This window comes from Candoia aspera, chromosome 4 (assembly GCF_035149785.1).
Source record: "Candoia aspera isolate rCanAsp1 chromosome 4, rCanAsp1.hap2, whole genome shotgun sequence".
In the NCBI taxonomy this organism is placed as follows: Eukaryota; Metazoa; Chordata; class Lepidosauria; order Squamata; family Boidae; genus Candoia; species Candoia aspera.
This window is the reverse complement of record NC_086156.1, coordinates 52,392,291-52,408,619: the sequence shown is the minus strand read 5'-3', so window position 1 is coordinate 52,408,619 and position 16,329 is coordinate 52,392,291. Positions and strand designations below refer to the sequence as shown.

General features: G+C 37.4%; 1 protein-coding gene across 1 annotated transcript in view; it reads right to left on the bottom strand.

The window, feature by feature from the left end:
• ULK4 (unc-51 like kinase 4) overlaps positions 1 to 16,329 on the bottom strand; it is a 214,459-nt gene that overhangs the window by 39,037 nt on the left and 159,093 nt on the right. The window lies entirely within an intron of this gene.

Below are 16,329 nucleotides of genomic sequence, written 5' to 3'. Positions count from 1 at the left end.
AGCATTCTTTATGGAGTCTGATCTGAAATTAAATCAATTTCATTTCTCTATCAGAAATTTAAAAGTATATTTAATGTTGAAATTAGTGACATTTATGACTTAGGGAATAAGAGTTAGAATATCTGAAAATGGAACTTCAATGGAAGCAACTCTAACCCTAAGTTTATTGGATCCCTCAAAAAATGCATCAGAAAGGATGGACTCTATATATTTGTTCTTGTTGCCAATTTAAGAACTGAGGGCAATTAGTTTGTATGATTTTGTCTTGTCCATTATTGGTTCTTTTTTAGAATAATACTGTAACATACATAAGTAGATTTTTGAGTAAATGTTTTCATGCTAAAAACATGAATGTTATTTTGAATTATATTCCAAAATCATAGAATTGACAGGGTTTTTTTTTATTACATTGGGCATGGGAAATAGCCAAGAGATTAATACTGAGAAACTGGACAAGTACTATGACTTTAGAAATCAAAGTTGGGATTCAAAAAGTGTGTCATTTGTTTTATAAAAGGCTATTTCTTCCACCAATCAAAAAAATGAAGCAAATGTTTCTATTTGGCATAGATTTCATAATATTTTACATGCATAGACAAATCTTTATGTCTGATTTGATATGTAGTTATTAAATGCAATAAGTTAGGTGATTTATCTTCAGCAAAGGATCGTTACCTTGTCGTGGTGCTGGAGCTTGAGCACCTCAATGATGCCATGAGCTAAACCGTGAAGGGCCACCCAAGACGGGAAGGTCATGACAGAGAGGTCAGACTAAATGCGATCCCTGGGGAAGGTAATGGCAACCCACCCCAGTATTCTGGCCGTGAAAACTAAATGGATCAGTACAACCAGAGATATGTCGGTATACCATCGGAAGATGAGACCCCCAGGTCGGAAGATGGTCAAAATGCTACTGGGGAGGAACAGAGGATGAGTTCAACTAGCCCTAGACGTGATGATGCAGCTAGCTCAAAGCCAAAAGGACGGCTAGCGGCCGACGGTGCTGGTGGTGAATGGCAAATCCGATGTTCTAAGGATCAACACACCATTGGAACCTGGAATGTAAGATCTATGAGCCAGGGCAAATTGGATGTGGTTATTGGTGAGATGTCAAGATTAAAGATAGACATTTTGGGCGTCAGTGAACTGAAATGGACTGGAATGGGCCACTTCACATCAAATGACCACCAGATCTACTACTGTGGACAAGAGGACCACAGAAGAAATGGAGTAGCCTTCATAATTAATCGTAAAGTGGCTAAAGCAGTGCTTGGATACAACCCAAAAAACGACAGAATGATCTCAATTCGAATTCAGGGCAAGCCATCTAACATCACAGTGATCCAAATATACGCCCCAACCACAAATGCTGAAGAAACTGAAGTAGAGCAGTTCTATGAGGATCTGCAGCACCTACTGGACAACACGCCTAAAAGAGATGTTATTTTCATCACAGGAGACTGGAATGCTAAGGTGGGCAGTCAAATGACACCTCGAATTACAGGTAAGTATGGCCTGGGAGAACAAAATGAAGCAGGACATAGGCTGATAGAATTTTGCCAAGACAATTCACTCTGCATAACAAACACTCTCTTCCAACAACCTAAGAGACGGCTTTATACATGGACTTCACCAGATGGACAACACCGAAATCAGATTGACTACATCCTTTGCAGCCAAAGGCGGCGGACATCTGTACAGTCGGTAAAAACAAGGCCTGGAGCTGACTGTAGTTCAGATCACGAACTTCTTCTTGCACAATTTAGGATCAGACTAAAGAGATTAGGGAAGACCCACAGATCAGCTAGATATGAGCTCACTAATATTCCTAATGAATATGCAGTGGAGGTGAAGAATAGATTTAAGGGATTGGACTTAGTAGATAGGGTCCCGGAAGAACTCTGGACAGAAGTTGGCAGCATTGTTCAGGAGGCGGCAACAAAATACATCCCAAAGAAAGAGAAAACCAAGAAGGCAAAATGGCTGTCTGCTGAGACACTAGAAGTAGCCCAAGAAAGAAGGAAAGCAAAAGGCAACAGTGATAGGGGGAGATATGCCCAATTAAATGCAAAATTCCAGAGGTTAGCCAGAAGAGATAAGGAATTATTTTTAAACAAGCAATGCGCGGAAGTGGAAGAAGACAATAGAATAGGAAGGACAAGAGACCTCTTCCAGAAAATTAGAAACATTGGAGGTAAATTCCAGGCAAAAATGTGTATGATCAAAAACAACGATGGCAAGGACCTAACAGAAGAAGAAGAGATCAAGAAAAGGTGGCAAGAATATACAGAAGACCTGTATAGGAAGGATAACAATATCGGGGATAGCTTTGACGGTGTGGTCAGTGAGCTAGAGCCAGACATCCTGAAGAGTGAGGTTGAGTGGGCCTTAAGAAGCATTGCTAATAACAAGGCAGCAGGAGACGACGGCATCCCAGCTGAACTGTTCAAAATCTTGCAAGATGATGCTGTCAAGGTAATGCATGCTATATGCCAGCAAATTTGGAAAACACAAGAATGGCCATCAGATTGGAAAAAATCAACTTATATCCCCATACCAAAAAAGGGGAACACGAAAGAATGTTCAAACTATCGAACAGTGGCACTCATTTCACATGCCAGTAAGGTAATGCTCAAGATCCTGCAAGGTAGACTTCAGCAGTTCATGGAGCAAGAATTGCCAGATGTACAAGCTGGGTTTAGAAAAGGCAGAGGAACTAGAGACCAAATTGCCAATATCCGCTGGATAATGGAAAAAGCCAGGGAGTTTCAGAAAAACATCTATTTCTGTTTTATTGACTATTCTAAAGCCTTTGACTGTGTGGACCATAACAAATTGTGGCAAGTTCTTAGTGGTATGGGGATACCAAGTCATCTTGTATGCCTCCTGAAGAATCTGTATAACGACCAAGTAGCAACAATAAGAACAGACCATGGAACAACGGACTGGTTTAAGATTGGGAAAGGAGTACGGCAGGGCTCTATACTCTCACCCTACCTATTCAACTTGTATGCAGAACACATTATGCGACAAGCTGGCCTTGAGGAATCCAAGGCTGGAGTTAAAATTGCTGGAAGAAACATTAACAATGTCAGATATGCAGATGATACCACTTTGATGGCTGAAAGCGAAGAGGAACTGAGGAGCCTTATGATGAAGGTGAAAGAAGAAAGTGCAAAAGCTGGCTTGCAGCTAAACCTCAAAAAAACCAAGATTATGGCAACCAGCTTGATTGATAACTGGCAAATAGAGGGAGAAAATGTAGAAGCAGTGAAAGACTTTGTATTCCTAGGTGCGAAGATTACTGCAGATGCTGACTGCAGTCAGGAAATCAAAAGACGCTTAATCCTTGGGAGAAGAGCAATGACAAATCTCGATAAAATAGTTAAGAGCAGAGACATCACACTGACAACAAAGGTCCGCATAGTTAAAGCAATGGTGTTCCCCATAATAACATATGGCTGCGAGAGCTGGACCATAAGGAAGGCTGAGAGAAGGAAGATTGATGCTTTTGAACTGTGGTGTTGGAGGAAAATTCTGAGAGTGCCTTGGACTGCAAGAAGATCAAACCAGTCCATCCTCCAGGAAATAAAGCCAGACTGCTCACTTGAGGGAATGGTATTAAAGGCAAAACTGAAATACTTTGGCCACATAATGAGAAGACAAGACACCCTGGAGAAGATGCTGATGCTAGGGAGAGTGGAAGGCAAAAGGAAGAGGGGCCGACCAAGGGCAAGGTGGATGGATGATATTCTAGAGGTGACGGACTCGTCCCTGGGGGAGCTGGGGATGTTGACGACCGACAGGAAGTTCTGGCGTGGGCTGGTCTATGAAGTCACGAAGAGTCGGAAGCGACTAAACGAATAAACAACAAAGGTGATTTATATCAATTTAACATGATAATTCTTAGGATTTTGTTTGCTTGTCCTGTTTTTTTTTCTTTTGGCTTGGTAATATAACTTAATTAACTAGATTATCTGTTGTACAAGAGTATATTATCATGATGCAATCTGTTTTTGTTTATTGTTCTCTATGTTCAAAAATAATTGCAATATTTAAAAAAAAGATGATGAGGATGTGATGTGTTGGAACATACTGGGGGATAAATGAGAGAGACAATGTGCACCAGACTTGCCCTATTCATACTGTAAAACCTTCCAGGATCTTTTCAGATTTTGTTGTTCCCAAGTCCTGGAACAATCAGGCCATTCCAGGTTTTGTTTCTGCTTAAACATGACACCTTGAAAATTTCAGCAGAACTTCAGCAGATCAAAACCTATTTTCCCAATTTGAACATGGTTTTCTCTGTTTTTTAGTCCACTGTTTTAAGCATTATACTGCACTGATTGTCTTTTAGGGAAAGTAAAATACATTGCATAAGTTTAAGAAAGAGATAATATCTTATGACATTTTTATTAACTGGGAGTAAAACCCCCCCCCAAACCTTCTGCCGAAACATCATAAAAATGGAAGGAACGACAGGGTTGTTTGTGCCAGTTCCTCATATTTAGCAAGAGATATTCTGGATGAATAGGCCTCCAAATCATACATATAATGAACAAATATTTGTTGCATTTTTACAATGTAGTGTAAAACATTCACTATTGTGCTATGGGAAAGCTGACAAATTTACTACTATATGCTGTGAAAAAGTAGATTCTATTTATACGACTATACACAGAAAGACACACACACATATGCAGATGGGTTTTCATAGATGCAAATATAAATCAGGCATGATTATACAGCCTCAGGATGGAAATATTTTAGCACTATGCTCCGGTCATTCTAAAGGGAGAAAAACTGGAAGAGGTTAGATGAACATTAACAGCAGGTGAAGAATGTGGAATAAAAAATCAGTCCCAAAGCTAAAATTGTCACTGCTGTCAGTAGGAAATACATATACTGAATGGAGGTCATGCAATCCTTTCTAGATTTCTGGAGGAGAGTTATGTTTTTATTTTAACAGTTACAGTGCTGTCACTTCTCTTCAGCAGAAAAACTGAAATTGCTGAGGACATGGACATTTTCCTGTCATGGCTTGAAGGCTTAGTTATTTTTGTACTTCATTTCCTGTGGATTTTTCTTGCAGTTTCTCAACCTGAATCTTGAAACTCCAGCATTAGACTAATAATATTTGGTTGACCTATTCTTGTTTATCTCCTGTAACTGAATTGTGTTTCACACTATGAAATGCTGGCCTGTGTTCTCTACAGCAGGACATACATAGACTCAGCCCTGGTTACTGCTGTCTTACAACTGGTGATATTTGACTTTGAAGGCTACTGGGTTATATAGTTACATTCATTATCTATTGGGCTGCTGTACATGAATACATATTGGGACATAGGGGGTTAAATCAAACCGTGGTTGTACTTTGAACAGACCACTAAAATTGATATGGCAAATTAGTACTAAGTAGCAAGATCCCTTTCTGTCAATTGATTATTTTTCAGGCAGCAGTGATAAAGAAAATATAGCAGGAAACCCTGTTTGACTTTGGCCAAAGTAGACTATCAGTTGTAAAAGTTTGAAAATGATACTAAAATTGTTCAGACATATATTCCTACAATAACACAGATGCAAACTTTCCATATATGATGACAATTCTTATAAGCATAAGGGTATTTACATTCCTTGGAGGTAGGCTTGCCCATTTTTGTGGCATTTTCATTATCCACTGTAGTTTTTGAATTTTTGTTTTTCTTCTTTATGGATCAGTATAACTACCTTTTTTAAAAAAACAAACCAATGTAAGTATTTGATTTTTGAATGAATGAATGATGAATCAAAAAGGTGTTTAAAAACACATGCATGTACAGACAAGTACACTCATCACAGATCTAGGTTTATTTGAAGATTCCCAAGGAATATAGTTTTAGTAGTAAACCCCGATTCATTTATAATATGCAACACCTCTGAATATGCCTCATTATCATTAATGATTCACACAGACATTCGGATACAACCTTGAAAGTCTTGTTCAAAAAAGACTTATATGAAGATTTGTGCTATGATGTGAGTTTATATTTTGCCTCTGTTGAATTAAGAAATTCTGTATCAATATTTATGGCAATTTCTTTTATGTTCAGCATGTGAACAAATTATAAATAAAAACTCTCTATTTGTGTTTTGTGTAGATGCACATAAATATATCCTGATGCATTGTCCTACAGCTTGTGATTTTAGTTATTTTGAAATTTTATTTATGTATTTAATGCTTTATAACTCCATGCCCTTCAGAAACTTCCAAGGATATTTTACACAGTAAATAGCCTTGTGAGTGAATACAGTGGGCAAGTAAAAGCATTCCATCAGTGATCTCTTAGATCATGTTGATTCTAGGCTTTTATCACATCTCTTGAGACTCAGAAAATGGCAGGGATTATAGATTATTCACAGGGCCCAAACTACATTATCTAGTGTACCAAAGATAACTGTCATTCAGAACTGGCTCTGAATCAATCATATGGAGGTGAAAGAGTTTGTATTTCATTAATAACTCGATGCACCTGAAGGATGGAAGGTTTTTAAGAATCTGATATATCAGCCATCCATTAAATACCAGACTTTAGCTGTATCTCTGACATAAGACTTTTCCTGCTGCTACTCAATTTTTCGATAAACTCAGATAAGCTTTAAGCCTTGAGCATAAAGGGTTTTTTTGATCTAGTCATTTTAGATTTTGTTTTCACATGTCTGATAGTTTGCCAGAAAGTAATACAAATTTTAAGTATGAAGCTAATGCCTTAAAAAATAGAACTCCTAGCCAAACTTGATTGATGTTAATACATAAGTCTCTATAAAACTGCTCTTTAATGTGCAAGATTATTTCTAACCTGACAGAAGTACTTTCAAGTGCCTGAAATACAGAAAAAAGGATCACAGATCAGTTAAAGAGTAAATGTGTTTAGTGATGGGCGAGATGATACATCTTTTTAAAAAATCTTTTAAAACTGTGGTTTGGATCTAGACTTGCATTTCATCTGGCTCCCTAGATCAAGAGAGTAGGGTTTCAATTTTCTCCAGTTTTTCCTTTGCCAAGTCTACTTTCCATGCAGTTCTGAAGTGAGAAGTGTCGATATTCTGCATTATTGTTAAAATGTAAATATATTTTTACATTTTTCTTCTTGAATAGGAGGTACTTTCCTGTGAGAAACTTACATTATAATCCAGGAATCATCTGTGTTTCCCTATTTTGTTTTTCATAGCCCTTGTTGTATATATGTACTAAGTAAACATTTTTCCACCAATTATTTATTTAATTTCTATCCCGCCTTTATTATTTTTATAAATAACTCAAGGCAGGGAACATACCTAATACTCCTTCTTCCTCCTATTTTCCCCACAACAACAACTCTATGAGGTGAGGTGGGCTGAGAGCGCGCAACTGGCCCAAGGTCACCCAGCCGGCTTTCATGCCTAAAACGGGACTAGAACTCTCAGTCTCCTGGTTTCTAGCCCAGCACCTTAACCACTAGACCAAACTGGCTCTTTATGTTATCTGACTGTAATTCTACCAATGCAGAACAGTGGATACAATGTTTAATGTTAGCTGAATTATACAATTGTACATTCTAATCTCAGTGAAGCCAATGATAGAGAATTTGATAGGATTTTGTCATGTACTATTTTGAAGAGAATAAACTTTGACAATGTAGTAGGCATTTCAATGAAGAGCAAAATATGTATTTTTCTGTTATTAATCTATTTCAGGTCCCTTCCCTCCATCCACAGTTGAGGACATGTTGTTATTCATAATAATTCATATCCCACGTATTATAACTATTTTTTTCAGGCCATGGGTCATGTTTGGCCTTTAAAAGCCCTGCTGGGGGGCAGTGTCAAAGGTCCAAGCTTCAAATGCCTCTCCAGGGAAGAACTTTCCTAGTTAGCAGAATAGTTGAGTCTGACAGGAGCTTCTAAGAAAACAGCCTGTTTAGATATTTTTTAAAAATGTGTATTTTCTTCAACCAGGCCTCTTGTTTTTACCTTCTAACTCCTTATCTCTTCCATCTTTCAGTATCTCCATTATGAAATTAGTCAGAAGATATAGGAAGGAGGCACTAAAAGTCTGACTTTTTGTTTTGTTTTGTGGTGGTGTCCAAGTGATATGAAGGGTTTAAAGGGCCTTTCCTGCTGATAGCAGAAACCTCAGTCCTGTAGCAGGAACAATCCCCCCAAATAGCCATCTCAGTCCCAGGAGGTCACCAACCCAATTAGTCAACCAGATGACAAACACAAATCTCCAAGGCCATACATTGTTTCATTCCCTCTCCTTTCATATAAGGCAGGGAGGAGACAGGATGTTTAGCATCATGGTGTTAGTAAGCAGCATGGAGGAAAAAACCTAATGGGGATGTGAGAGACTTAAATTATAGTGATGTGAGGATGAGTAATGATCAACCACTTTACTCTGACTTTAGTCTCCACAACAAGTAGCTCAATCTGAGGAGTGGATTCAAATCATAATCTCTAAGAAAACTACTGGGAATTTGGAACCTCTTCCCTGACCAGAAACTGAAAAAGGAAAAGTGGTAGATATAACTGCAGGGAGAGATCCAAACTATATGAATAAGAAAGAGTACAAAATGTCCAGAGGCTGTTCTTCAGAATGGAAAAATATAGAAATACCCACAATGGAGGAATGGATTGTGAAGATGGCAGAACTTGCAGAAATGGCTAAATTGACTTGTTTGATTAGGGAAGGAGCAATAACTACTTTTATAAAAGACTGAAAACCTTTTATGTACCTTTTGCTGAAAATGGATAAAAATGAACTGATGATCTCTGGATTTACTGATTAAAAAGGGCTGTATATGGGAAGAAGGGAACTATGTTATATAATTTGGGAGGGTGGAAACAGTATTAACTATGTAACTGCTGCAAAGAAGACTGGAAGTCACTTCTTTAGATATTTCTTTTTTCCTTTCTCTTTTCTTGATCTATACTGGTGCTCACTTTTTCCTCTATCTTTCCTATCTTTCTTTTTATATCTTTTTCTCTTTTTTTGTAGCTTTCAAATTTTCTTCAATAAAAATTATATATACAACATAAAAAACAAACTATGAATAAGAAAGAGTACAAAATGTCCAGTTATTTGGAATGTATATATTCAAGACAATCCTCTTCTTCTTCTTTCTACTTTTCCAGAACTCCCACTCTGAAAGTTGGAAGTACTCTTGAAAATCAAATATATGAAAGCCAAAGCCCAGGACAACCAAAGGAAGGGAAGAGAAGAGAAGAGAAGAGAAGAGAAGAGAAGGTATATCCTCCCCAAAATCTTTTGGTTCAGGGATTTCTAGTAAATCTGGTAGATGGGAGAAAGTTTAGTTATTGGAAGAAGATAAGGATTCCCAACTTTCCCCTCTTCAATTTATTCTCCACTCTCAGAAAAAGATTGAATCTGGAGGTACATCCTATCATCTTATAAATCTGAATATTACAACCATCTCTTTACAAGTATATAAATAATCAACTCAAATCTACCACGTATCTATTTTTATTTCCAGACAATATATTTTTATATTTGTGGAGTTGTATTAATTTAGAATAATTCCTACAAAGCTATATTGTACTGAATTAGGTATTGCACTTCAGCAAAGACTTAGTTCATAGTGCTTTTTAGTACAAAAATGTATGGACTCACATTATGTCTCCACAATAAACTGCAAATCTCTGAACTTACTGTAACTGAACTTACAGAAGATACACTTGTTTCCCATTGCTGAGTCTGGCAGAACACAACTTACTCAATGCACCTGTCCTATAGCATCAGAAGTGCTATTTGAGTTTCATACACTGCTGTTACCCTTCTGTTGTCTAAGTGTAGTCCAATAATGTAAATTACATTATTTTGTCCACATAAAGTATATTGCTATTGCATTCTGGTTCCGATAAGGGCATGACACCAGTGTCCCATACTCCAGATAAAGCTGCCTGGATGAAGTCTCCTCTGGCCTTGATGTTCACTGGCATATTCTGCAGTAGTTATTAGTGAAAAACTCAGAAGTCACAAACCTGCTCCTTAGACTTAGAATGGGAGCCAAAAGAAAAGAGATGGTTTCTGGACAAAGAGCAATTTCATTTTGCTAAGGTTTAGTCTCGGCTTGTTTCATCCCCTCCAGGTTCTTCCAATCTCTACTGCCAAGACTTTCACAGTTTGTCTAGCCCAGGCTGGGGTGGAAATGTACAAGTAGTAGTAGTAGTGTTTTGTTGTTATTGTTTGACAGGTCCTTTTGGTTTCTGTTGTTTTTAACTGTATGAGCCACCCAGAGTCATGTATGTGAGATGGGTGGTCAAATAAATTGAATAAACAAATAAATAAATAAATAAGTAGTAGTAGTATATTATTTATCATGCAGCTATAACTTGGTGCAGCATATAGGATTAAAATATTGCAACATACTTGTAAAATTAAATAAATATAAATATAAAAATATACTAATGATACCCTAAACTAAGAGATACCTTCTTCTTTTCCTCAAAAGTAGGCCTTAAACAGAATAATTGAACAATGACCTACTGATGCATAAGGGCAGAGAAGTACTGACCCTTTGCCAGTTTATTGTCATGGATTATATATTTGATTATTACATTTATATCTCATTGTAATCCAATCAAGAATTCAAAGTGGCTCAAAAATAAAGACATGTACAATTAAAACTAAAATCTCACTACAAATTAAAACTTTAAAAATAAATCAGAAAAAAACAATAATATAAACCCAAATATATCTACAGTGATTAGTGAATTGCTCACAAGAATATGGGTTTATTTCCACAACCCACAGGGTATAAAAACAAATGGGAGGGGTGATTGCCGAATCATAAGTACAAATAAGATTTGGAAGCGGTGCATAACATTTATGAAAGTAGATAATTGGGTGAATGCAGGTGTCTGTGAAGAGTCAAACAGGACGTATAAGACGCAAGTTTTTCTAAGGGAAAATGCTAGATATGGTATGTAGAGAATAATTAATGATCTTTTTATAATTCCTACAATTAAGGGCAATTCTGGAAGATTCTAGTTCTAAAGGCTAATTATAAAAGTTGTGTTTAGTTCTCAGCTTGCATTTACCTTCCCAAGCTTTTGTTTTTATTAAACATTTATTTATATTATGCCTTTTTTGCTCTGACTCCACACAGTTTCCTGACCATATTTCTTTTAGACATGGCCCTTGTCACATCAGCCATGTGGCCCTCATCCCCCAAGTTTCTGCTCTCATATACTCTGTATATGTTTGCTCATGCTTTTACAAAAAATTGTCCTCTATTAGAAGAAACCAAGTAGGCTATATCAATTTTGTAAGTTTATCAGGTAAATGGAATTATATCATTACTGTCATGAGTAAGGACATTACCCAGTATAGTCAATATGTGAAATATTATGACAGCTTTGTATATTCACTTTTTATAACTCAGTTCATCATTACAAGTAAGCTTTCCTTTGTATGTTATATCTTGCATTCAAATTAGCTTACTACTAGTGATATTCACTGCTACTATTTATATAAAGTGTAATAATAGTAGCAGTGAATTATATAGTAGCAGTGAATTATATTTTGTTGTTTATTCGTTCAGTCACTTCCGACTCTTCGTGACTTCATGGACCAGCCCACTCCAGAGCTTCCTGTCAGTCGTCAACACCCCCAGCTCCATCAAGGACGAGTCCGTCACCTCTAGAATATCATAGTGAATTATATAGCAGCAGTGAATTACATAATGTAAAACGGGGAAGCAATTTGGTTCTAACAAAATGGCAGCTGTATAACAAATACTAATTTTGTTTTAATTGATTTCTCTCAAGCTTTCAGCATAAATTCAGTAAATCTATCAATAAATAAGGCGTTATCAGTAACTTCTACCTTTTCACAAAATTTAATGCTGGTTATTCCCAATGCCAGATGACTTGAGATGAATGAATGACAGAAAAGTAATATGAAAATAATGAGTTATATAAGCCACCTTTTAAGAAAATGTGTGATTTTCTTATTTTTAGTCTTATTAAGGTTACAGTCCTATACATTTCAACAATAAACAATTGTCTATGGAAAGCTATTCTTAAAGTTTTTGCCTTGCCAGCCAAAGGAATCCTGATTGTTAACTTCAGGGACTCCTTACTCCCACTGTATGAGAGACAAACTTTACTTTGCATTTCCAGACTTAGATCATGGTGTCCAACCATTTCACTATGCTGTTGACCAATGAGCAAGTTGCAAATACCTTACTCCAGTATAAAATCTCTGTGGACCAACATCTAACTGCGCAGATTAAACATTTGAACAAGGCAATAAACCAAATAGTACAAGAGATTGGCTAAATCCAGCAACCCCTAGGTGCTACATGGCTTCCTGAGATTATGTTGCTTTGACTTCCAGGATCCTTCCCAGATAAGTAGGAATGAACTCCAGGTAGATTTATGGTCCAGACATGAACTGTACATCTCTCAGGATAGATAGAAACTTTATTTTAGTCATTGACCAATAAAATACATTTTGTAAAACAAACAAAGTTATCCCCTAACTCTCAGGGGAATTCCCCACAGATTGTTCACTGGTAGATTTTATACTTGGAGCTCTGAAATGAGCAATTCTCTTCTAGAAAACAATAACCCTGTTCTTGACAATTATGCTAATTTCACTGCCAGACCAAGAACTCCTTTTAATTGCCAGGCTAGACAGATAAAAGCAGCCAATGAGGTAGTAACAATAATCTGATCATTTGAGTTTCAGATGTTAGACTAATCACTTGTGTAGAATTGACAGAACAAAAAACTAAACTGTTACTTTAAAAAATTACATTGTCTCACCCGTGTTTGCATTATATGTAGAAACTTTATTAATTTTAATAATATTAGAGCATCACATTTTAGGAAGGGAAACAAGTAACCCAATACTGGTCACAGTGGCATGGAACACATATTCACATTCAAACATAGATTATTATTTCACATCTTATCAGATTGTCAGCTTCATTTTGTACTAGTTAAAGTGTGAGATGTTGTCAGATGCCTTGAGGGGTATTGCTAGACTGATGGCTCCTAGTGCTATGGATCAAAAGATGTTGTGTAATTATTCTGTATTTCCTTTCTTAATAGATTTTCTCTAGTAAAGAAAAAAAGATGTAAGAATTGGTAAGAAAATACAGGAGGGTTAAAAAAGGAAGACATCATCATTTATACCCTTCACCACCTTTGTGAATTAGCAGAGTAACTGCATGATAAAAGTTTTATTCCCAAACGCAGTATGAGGAAAGAATAAAAATAAAAATGTGGGCAGAAGAAGTGAAAGCAGGTGAGAAGGGAGAAATAAGACAAAAATAGTTTCCCTCCAATTATAGACACAACTGTATAAACTAGTTTACAGTTCGTTATTTTGTTTGATGGTTGCAGTTTTCTTTTTACTGATTCTGTTAAGTAGGGGTGGACAATCAGTATGAGTTCAAACAGTACTCCAGACACTTATTTTTGGTGTGTTTTCAGAACATGGGCAGAGAGGGACAAAGTAAGTATATTCGGCCTTACAGAAATGTAAAACATTGCTGTAGTCATTGAAAATCTGAACACTCCAAAATAAACAGGGATGTTTTTCTAGTTTTGGGGAATTATTAAGGGGCAAAATAGAGCTTAAGCTTCTGCAAGTCTTTGGGCATCAGATTTACCCCTTAACATGCCTTAAAAACCCACAGGGGAAAACCCCCCTGTGATATTAAAATGGTATTAGGTATTCTCTTAAAGTTACTTCACTTAGAAAGGCTACATTTAGGTTTTTAGGGCACTTGCATGCAACCCTACCAGTCTCCAGCCTCATTCTCCCATTGCTACATTTGCTTTTTATAGTAAAAAAAAAATGTGAAAGAAGGGAGAGCATGACTTCCAGAATTCTTTCTATCCCTTATAGCTGCTGCAGTGATAAAGCATCTGAACTGTCTTCTGTATAACCAAGTAATGTGTCTACATGTGTCTTCTTGCTTTCCCTTCAAGCTGTCACTGCATGAGAGTTTGTGTGTATGGTACCCTGGCAGGCTGCATAAACTCAACTCTGGGTCACATGACCAGGACAAGAAAGGCAGAGGGGTGTAGAATGGAATAGTTGGCAGCACTTTGAACTGCTGTCCAACTTCTCTCCCATAATGACATAACAATGCACAGGGTAAGTGGGTATTCTGGAATGTTTTTCTCCACAGTCCCAAGCCAGATCCAACTCCTTTTAAAACTTAATTTATTTTTGGCCAGCTTCTGTCACCATACCAAATTTGGTCTTGTTCTGTTGAATTTTGAGAGCATTATCCTGCTAAAGGACAGCAGACAAATGGACAGTATCCCCTTTACATATATATTTCCAACAAATCATGGGTTGGAAAGAAGAAAAAGAAAAACTGTATGGAGGGAGTGGATGTCCCAGAAATTGCTGGAAGGGACAGGGGATGGTGGCAAGGTGCCATGTGCCTTTGCTACAGGAAGTTAGGGGGGAAATTCCTCTGGATGGAAGGTTTCCTGCCCATGGGAAACGACCTTCAAATGAGACATTGAAAAACTGTCTTTGTGATGATTCCTCTGGAGCAGAGGATGATCCAATCAGCTTTATGCGGGTCCCACAACATTGTGGAGACTCAGGGCTGTGATACTGATCTGCCACAGATGGAAGGACCTTAGCTGATAAGGAAGGCGAATAAATCAGGAGAATAATTAAATTTTATAAAACTATGAGTGACATGGAAATAGTGAATAGATTTTTGTTGGGAACTCCTTAAAGCAACTGTGCCTTTTCCTGGGTTAGTACAGTGTGATCCATAATTGGTGCACAATCTCAGAAAAAGACTCTCTTGATTTAAGTTGCTCCCAACAGGTGCTAAGAATGTATCCATGTGTGATCTGAATCATATTTTGCATATTGAATCCAAACTACTGCACAGCCCTATTACCTCCAGAAATGAGACAAGCAAGTCACTGAATATCATCACCATTAAGCAACACTGGAGGAAGAAATACTGCACACGTGTTCCATTTTTAACTTTCTCATAGGTTATAGCACTCTCATATATACAACCCAAAGTATGGATCCATTATGTAGATTACACGTTTGTCACTATAAAAAAGTAACTACAGAAGACATCTTCAAAGAAATCAAAATCCACAAGAGATGAAGAAAACAACAAGACACTACCCTTCCTGGACATCCTTATCAGCAGAGGAAACTATGGCAAATTAGAAACCCAAGTCTATCAGAAAACTACCCACACCAACCAAGTGCTCCACTATCAAAGCATTAATCCAGCTTCTCACAAGAGGAGCTGTGTAAGAACATTATTTAGACAAGCACAAACACACTGCAGCAACCTGGAATGCCAGAAAGAAGAAATAGACCACCTATACAACACCTTCCAAAAAAATGGATACCCACAAACTATCAAAAATGCCTGACCACACATCCCACTATAGCACAACTAGTACAACCTATGAAAAGGACAACACTCCTATGCTTCAAAAACGTCTCAGAAACAGCCAACAGACTACTACAACTACTTGGCATCACCATAGCACAGAAACCAACTAAAGCCCTTGAAAACATCTTAAGCAAACCAAAAGACCCAGTAGCCCAAGAAGAAAAAACAGGAATCAACTACAACATAAATATAAAAATTGTTAACAGCCACTATGTAGGACAGATAGACAGACGACTAGTAGAGTGCATCCATGAACACCAACTAGCTGTCAGAAGACATGAGAAAAACTCCTTAATCTCACAACACATGAACAGACTCAACCACAGTTTCATCTGGAAAATTATTAGCATTTTAGATCAAATCCAAAAACGCTAGGGAATTTCTGGAAGCTAGGCATTCAAACAAATCAGCCATCAATACAGGTACTCCTCAACTTACAACCACAATAGGGACCAGAAAATTTGTCATTAAGCAGTGTGGTTGTTAAGTGAGGCATGTGACCACACCTAATGTTATGACCTTTTGCCATGGTCATTAAGTGAATCACAGCAGTCGTTAAGCACGACATCATGTGATTGCCATTTGCAACCTTCCCTGCCAGCTTCCCATTGACTTTGCTTGTTGGAAGCTGGCTAGAAAGGTCGCAAATGGCAATCATGTGACCCTGGGACGCTGCAACTGCTGTAAATGCACAATGGTTGCCGAGTGCCCAAATTGCAATCATGTGACCATGGGGATGCTGAGATGGTCATAAGCATAAGGACAAGCCGTTAAGTCACTTTTTTCAGTGCCGTGTAACTTCTAATGGTTGCTAAATGACTAGTTGTAAGTCAAGGACTACCTGTAGACATACAGAGATAAAAAGATAAACTACATTTACATA